This window comes from Trematomus bernacchii, unplaced genomic scaffold (genome assembly GCF_902827165.1).
Source record: "Trematomus bernacchii unplaced genomic scaffold, fTreBer1.1, whole genome shotgun sequence".
NCBI lineage: Eukaryota > Metazoa > Chordata > Actinopteri > Perciformes > Nototheniidae > Trematomus > Trematomus bernacchii.
This window is the reverse complement of record NW_022987595.1, coordinates 151,715-158,652: the sequence shown is the minus strand read 5'-3', so window position 1 is coordinate 158,652 and position 6,938 is coordinate 151,715. Positions and strand designations below refer to the sequence as shown.

Genomic DNA, 6,938 nt, shown 5'->3' with positions numbered 1-6,938 from the left:
CACAAATTGCATAATGCATAATACCAATTGAGATTTAATAAAAAATCTTACATTGAAATAAATAGTTACGTTCTTTATAACTACGCATAAAGATACAAAAGAGAAAAAAATTGCATAATTTAAAACAATAATAAACAAGCTATTGTCAGAGTCAGTTATAAAGAATATAAAAGGAGGGCTTACTATTTCCTGCAGTTGATACAATGAATGATATTTACCAATAAACAATGACAATATTACTCATGTCAGACAAAGATATGTTTGAAAATGACTTAAATATATATATTTATATTTATCGTAATTCAAATATGAACGTCAAAAGTCGGAATATGCCAATCTTTTTTTCTTATTATCTTATTTGCTAAACGTTCTTGTATAGTAATATGCATGTGTTGTATTATTCTACTACGTCTATTTATTAATGTTACATTTTGTTTGGGTGGAGAGGGCCTTTTATCAGTTAATAAAGTATTAAAGTTGAAAAGGAATGATTAAAAGTTCATCTGTTCCGTCGCTTCGGGCCGCCGGCTCTATCCACTGGGCTATCTATACCTTAAGTTAGTAACATGGTTTTTATATTAGTCTTAATTGTCTTTTTGTTCACAACTTCTCCACATTTCGAAGTGTTTCCCGAGCCAGAACGACCTATCTTTCTTCCTGGCTTGCTCTATAATGATCCAATTAAAATGCAATACCAACAACAACTCAACAGCAACAACGCAAACTACGACAACAACCGACACATTGCGCAAAATAATTCACCCAATCAGAAGTGGACCCACTTGTCTTTTCATCCAATCAGATTCCGCAGCAATTGCGTCGCGTAAGATAGTATAAATAGCCCCGCCTAGAAAAAATACACCTGTTACTTCTTACCCTGGACTCATACAGGCCCTGCTGTGAGAGATAACTTTGCCTTTTCCTCTTCTTTATCGAAACCCTCTGTCTTCACATCTTCAGAAAAATGGTGAGTACGATAGTACAGCTTTTCTCCACTTAGAGGATGTGTATTTAACCAAATGCAGCGCTCTGAACGTCTGTCATCATGTGAAAACGTAACCAGCTTAACGTTTTTTAACCGCTTACTCTTTAAAGACGACGCATCATTTTTATAGTGAAACAAAAATGTTGCGGTGTAAGCTGGTAAATCAAGCTTCGTCATTAATAAGTCGTTTTAACTGTGGTGTTGGTAAATTAAGTGTAACTCGACGGCACAGTCAAGATGTTGAAGTGAAGCATTTACAATCGGCGCGAATTGTTGGAAATACATATACTTCCTGTCTCATTAGTGGCCAGGTTTAATGGTTTCATATTTAAAACATGATATTAACACAGATAAAACATTTTTTCAGAATTTCAGTGAACCAGGGCGTTTTTCCAACGTACTGTCTGAAATGATTACTCGCTGCCGACATTTAAATAAAATGAACGCTCTGTCTACCCAAATCTCGCGAGAGTTCTTTTTCCTGCGACGGATTTGTGTCTACCTCGGTTTAGTGTCTTTACATTACATTGCATTTAGCTGACGCTTTTATCCAAAGCGACTTACAATAAGTGCATTCGACCAAGAAGATACAAACTTGAAGAAAACAGAATCATATAAGTACATCAGGTTTCATAGAGCCAACACATTTCAAGTGCTACTCAACTGGCTTTAGATAAGCCAGTCCTTTGTTAGTAAGTGCTTTGTTAGTAATGTTATTGCTCAAAGTGGAGTCGAAAGAGATGAGTTTTCAGTCTGCGCCGGAAGATGTGTAAGCTTTCTGCTGGCCTGATGTCAATGGGGAGCTCATTCCACCATTTTGGAGCCAGGATAGCAAACCGACGTGTTTTCTCTAATGTCTTCACATTAGAGAGATGAGAGACATGGTTCCAATTTTTACTTTATTTAGGTCGAATTAGATGATTATTATGTGTGTTTACGTTCTGGCCTGCCACGCCACTAGTCTCCTAAAGGGGTGTGGCAGTGGCGCAATCCGTGTGAGACAGTTGCAGAAAATGTAAATGCGTCTCCTCTCTTAACACTGGCCCACATTCACGTCCAATCATGCCACCTGTCTGCCAACAACTGCGTCATTGTGCTTTTGGTATTTGACGTATAAACAGTATTTAGCCTCTTTTTGTTTTGAATTATAACTGTCTTTCTGTTCAGATGACAAATGTGTGCGTCAGGTGACTTAAATCATGATATGATGTTTGGTTCTTATTAAAATAGTAATAGAGCAGTCCTCCCACATGTGATGATATGCCACTAGAATGTATGTTACACACATGTTTTTGCACAAGAATCAGCCACTAGGCTTCCTTTTATGATAGTTTCTTAACAACCTTTTTTCCCTTTTACAGCGCGAGTGCCTCTCAATCCACGTTGGTCAGGCTGGTGTGCAGATTGGCAATGCCTGCTGGGAGCTTTACTGCCTGGAACATGGGAGCCAGCCGGACGGCAGGAAGCCTGGTGACCAGAACATCTCAGGAGGAGTGGACGATTCCTACAACACCTTCTTCAGTGAGACTGGAGCTGGAAAGCACGTCCCCAGAGCAGTGTTTGTTGACCTGGAGCCCACTGTCATCGGTACATTCTCATTCATTATAAATGATAAAAGTATCATAAACCTTTTCCCCCCTCTGTCATTCAAAACCTTCAATAATCTAATGCTCATTACCCTTAGATGAGGTGCGCACAGGGACTTACCGCCAGCTGTTCCACCCTGAGCAGCTGATCACTGGCAAGGAGGATGCTGCCAACAACTACGCCCGAGGACACTACACCATCGGCAAGGAGGTCATCGACCTGGTGATGGACAGAATCCGAAAGCTGGTCAGTACATTTAGAACAGAAGTCAATTTTGCTGAAGAGTATTAAATGGAGATGAATCAGTTTATTGCTAAGTAGGTTTTCACATACAAGGAGTATGCAATCATATTGTGGTGAATGGCAAAAATAAGTATTGCAAAAGCCAAGTGTCATAACTAATAATAAATATGTGAAGTATATGTTTTAAAATGTAGAGCTGTACAGTGTTTTAGACAAACACAAGACATAACAATCTGGTATCACTCTTTCAAAGTGAGCATATTTCCCCGATTCTGGCCCACTTGCATCGGCTTCCTCCACCCTGCAGAATTCAGTTTAAGATCCTCCTGATCGCATTCAAAGCCCTCCATGGTATGGCACCCTCTTATCTCTGATCTGTTTTCATTGAATCTATATGTTTACATGCTGTGCACTAATACGCTTTTTTATCATTAGCTGTGAACCCTTGGCACTGCTGTCTTTGTATTATATAAATACATTTATTATTATTATTTCATGATTTTCTCTTTTTCTTTCAGTCTGACCAGTGCACCGGTCTTCAGGGTTTCCTGGTGTTCCACAGCTTCGGAGGGGGCACCGGCTCTGGTTTCACCTCCCTGCTGATGGAGCGTCGGTCCGTCGACTACGGCAAGAAGTCCAAACTGGAGTTCTCCGTCTACCCAGCTCCCCAGGTGTCCACCGCTGTGGTGGAGCCCTACAACGCCATCCTGACCACCCACACCACCCTGGAGCACTCTGACTGTGCCTTCATGGTTGATAATGAGGCTATTTATGATATCTGCCGTAGAAACCTTGATATCGAGCGTCCCTCTTACACAAACCTGAACAGGTTGATGAGTCAACTTGTGTCCTCCATCACTGCCTCCCTTCGTTTTGATGGTGCCCTCAATGTTGATCTGACAGAGTTCCAGACCAACTTGGTGCCCTACCCCCCGTATCCACTTCCCTCTGGCCACCTATGCCCCTGTTATTTCTGCAGAGAAAGCTTACCATGAGCAGCTCTCGGTGGCAGAAATCACTAATTCCTGCTTCGAGCCAGCCAATCAGTTGGTGAAATGCGACCCACGCCACGGTAAATACATGGCCTGCTGCCTTTTGTATCGTGGTGATGTCGTTCCCAAAGACGTGAACGCTGCCATTGCCACCATCAAAACCAAGCGCTCCATCCAGTTTGTGGACTGGTGCCCCACTGGTTTCAAGGTGGGCATCAACTACCAGCCGCCCACTGTAGTTCCTGGTGGAGACCTGGCCAAGGTCCAGAGGGCTGTGTGCATGCTGAGCAACACCACTGCTATTGCAGAGGCCTGGGCTCGGCTGGACCACAAGTTTGATCTGATGTACGCTAAGCGTGCCTTTGTGCACTGGTATGTGGGTGAGGGTATGGAGGAGGGAGAGTTCTCTGAGGCCAGGGAGGACATGGCCGCTCTGGAGAAAGATTACGAGGAGGTTGGAGCTGATAGCCTGGGAGATGAGGATGAGGAAGGAGAGGAGTATTAGAAAGCTTTATTGATCTCTGATCCATGCTGTTTTATTAATGTCAAGAAAATAAAGTTGTTCATTGACTGAACCTGAACCTATGCTTTCCTCTCGTCAATGAATACACTGTTAAACATGACCTATCTGCCTAGATGGGTTGTATGTATTCACTTGCTCAGTTCAATCAAAAATGTTTTCACACAGATGCTATTGCTCAATTCAGTCACTTGGAGGCAGTGGTGTTTAACATGTATATATCTGTTCTCTGAACACACCAGGCATGGCAATCTAGTTAAATGCTAGATTAATCACTACATGATTTCTCAACATCAGATGATTCAAGAGTACCATTTGCATATCTTACATTGACTTATTTAAGATTGGATTTGTGCTTTACGTGAGAAGAACAGAGTCCTAACCCCGGCCTGATCTCAAATAGGGTGTGGTATTCACTCTGGCCCAAGGGAGGGATAGTAGTGAGGCGGGGGTGGGGCTCTCATGCTGGCAGACAGGTGGTGTTTCAAAAGACTTAGTTCTGCTGTTCCCAGACTGGAAAATGAATGAAACTGAAAGCAATACATTAGGAACCATGTAAAGCCAACATTGAAAAGGGCTAAATAGTGTTGTAAGGAGATGAGTGTTTTCACAGGTGTTGGAAACGTTTTTTAATTTTCAGTTCTGTAATCATTCACCATGTTCGGTTACAAATAAATGCTTTTTCTTGACATTAAGCAGATATTTAATGTCATTAAAACAGAAAAACAAAATGGATTCTACAATACAAAAACATACACAGCTCTCATTTAAAACCCAACAGGAACATACAGTACTGTGACTCTCATAAGCTTCCTATTGCCCCCTTTTCTACAGCTCCCAAACCAAAGCAGCTAATTGACAATAATGCATATAAATCCCAGTGAAAAGAGAAAGTTCCACAGTGTAGTACACCACAGTCTCAAATGCAATTAGCTGAAATGTAACTGGACCTGCTTTGGAGTCTGAAGAGACAGAGCAGCAGCAAGATGAAAACAAAAAGACTGGCTTAATGTTGGATTGCAGTTTTCTGTTGAAACTTGCAGATATTAAAACAATAACACCAGTAATCTTCACACGTCTGCTGCAGTGTCTCAATCAAGTTTAAGGCACAGTGGAGAGAATATTCAGTTTGTATGTTATTAACTTTCCAATAAACAACAAAGAACTGCATCATCATCTGGGCCTTCGGTCAGTTCATTGTAGAAGTTCTTCACCATCTCAAGCTCAGCACTTACATCTAAAAACCCAAAACATATTGTTTCAAACAAGTGGATTCATTTAATACACTAATGGAAATGTATTTTAAATGAGGATGAAATGTACAGTATTGTTTGTGATGTTGTGTCTCCTTCACCTGGGATGGAGACACCAATTGTTTTGAGTGACAGCTGGATTGATTCCTGCATCGTGCTCTCCACTTTCTCCGGGATCTCCCACTAAATCAACATTGAAATATTGATCACTGAACACTGACATGTGTGCACATGTATGTTTGTGTTGCAGTGTTCCTAGTTTCATTTGACTGCAGGAGGAAATATCAAATGTGACAAAGCATCAGGTCTCTCAGCTGTTTCATCATGGCGTCTTCAGCCTTATCAAACATGACGTCTTTTGAACCATGAACGTGCATTTCAATCGTTCCCCTCATGTTTTTCAGCGTGCCTTCTCCTTTCATTTCTTTTGCTCCTACATCAAACGGAAACATGTTGACATCAAAATGTGTAGAGGTGTATTTCTATGTCTGTAGTGATCTTCTGTCTTCCTGTCAGAGCATTCTTTCATGGTCTCCTCCATTGTTGTTGTCAGGCTGCTGGAGATCCTTCTCTTACGCTCACGGAGGAGTTTCTTGAGGTTTGTTTTCATCTTTTCTTCCTTAGAGAGAGAATGTGAAGCAAATATCAACATCTTTGAAAAAGAACATGTTACAGACTATGCTCATCTTTCCCTTGATTCTTTGTTCCAGATTGTACCTGGAAAAGCAGTACATGATTCAAAGTGATAGCACGTGTTCACCAGCAGGGGGTGCACTTTGCCCAATATCAGAATATTCTATTGTCATCTTGAGAGTTTCCTCATGAACTGGGACAGGGTCCGCTTTACAGCTGCAGGTCATTCTTCAAAGCCATCTCCAGCTCATATTGTATTCCAGTACAATGTATATGAATATGCTGACTGATCAATATGTATTCTATTGATCACCCTTCCACTGCAGTCTCCCTGGCCTGGACAAACATGTTTGATCATGGACTAATGAATAGGGTCTTTGACCTCTTGAGAAATGTCAGCTGCAGTTTGACATTTCCGCACTCCTTCTTCCTCATCTCCTCCTCTGTGCCAAGTGGAAATGTATTGATGACCCCGTTGAATGGTTCTCTTTCTCCTTCATTTCTAAAACGTATGAACACAAAGAAATGCTTACATTCAGAAGGCCTTCACACATTTGTATTTCAATAATGTATTTCAATGTATTGTAAAACACAATTGATCCAACACAGGGTTTGATGTGTTTAGTAAGTCATTTCTTACGGGAAGGTCTTCTTCAATTCCTCCTCAATGCTGTCAGTCAAACATGAAGTTAGCTTCATGTTGATGTTTCTTCATTCCCCTTCTC

General features: G+C 41.2%; 1 long non-coding RNA gene and 1 pseudogene across 1 annotated transcript; one reads left to right on the top strand and one right to left on the bottom strand.

The window, feature by feature from the left end:
- Positions 1 to 856: 856 nt before the first annotated feature.
- On the top strand, positions 857 to 4,388 carry LOC117482468 (annotated as a pseudogene).
- A 1,644-nt stretch (positions 4,389 to 6,032) lies between these two features.
- LOC117482471 lies at positions 6,033 to 6,938 on the bottom strand. Its single transcript, XR_004555885.1, has 3 exons — positions 6,854 to 6,938; positions 6,596 to 6,715; positions 6,033 to 6,199 (listed from the first exon to the last, which is right to left on the bottom strand). It is a non-coding gene; the product is annotated as an uncharacterized LOC117482471 (long non-coding RNA).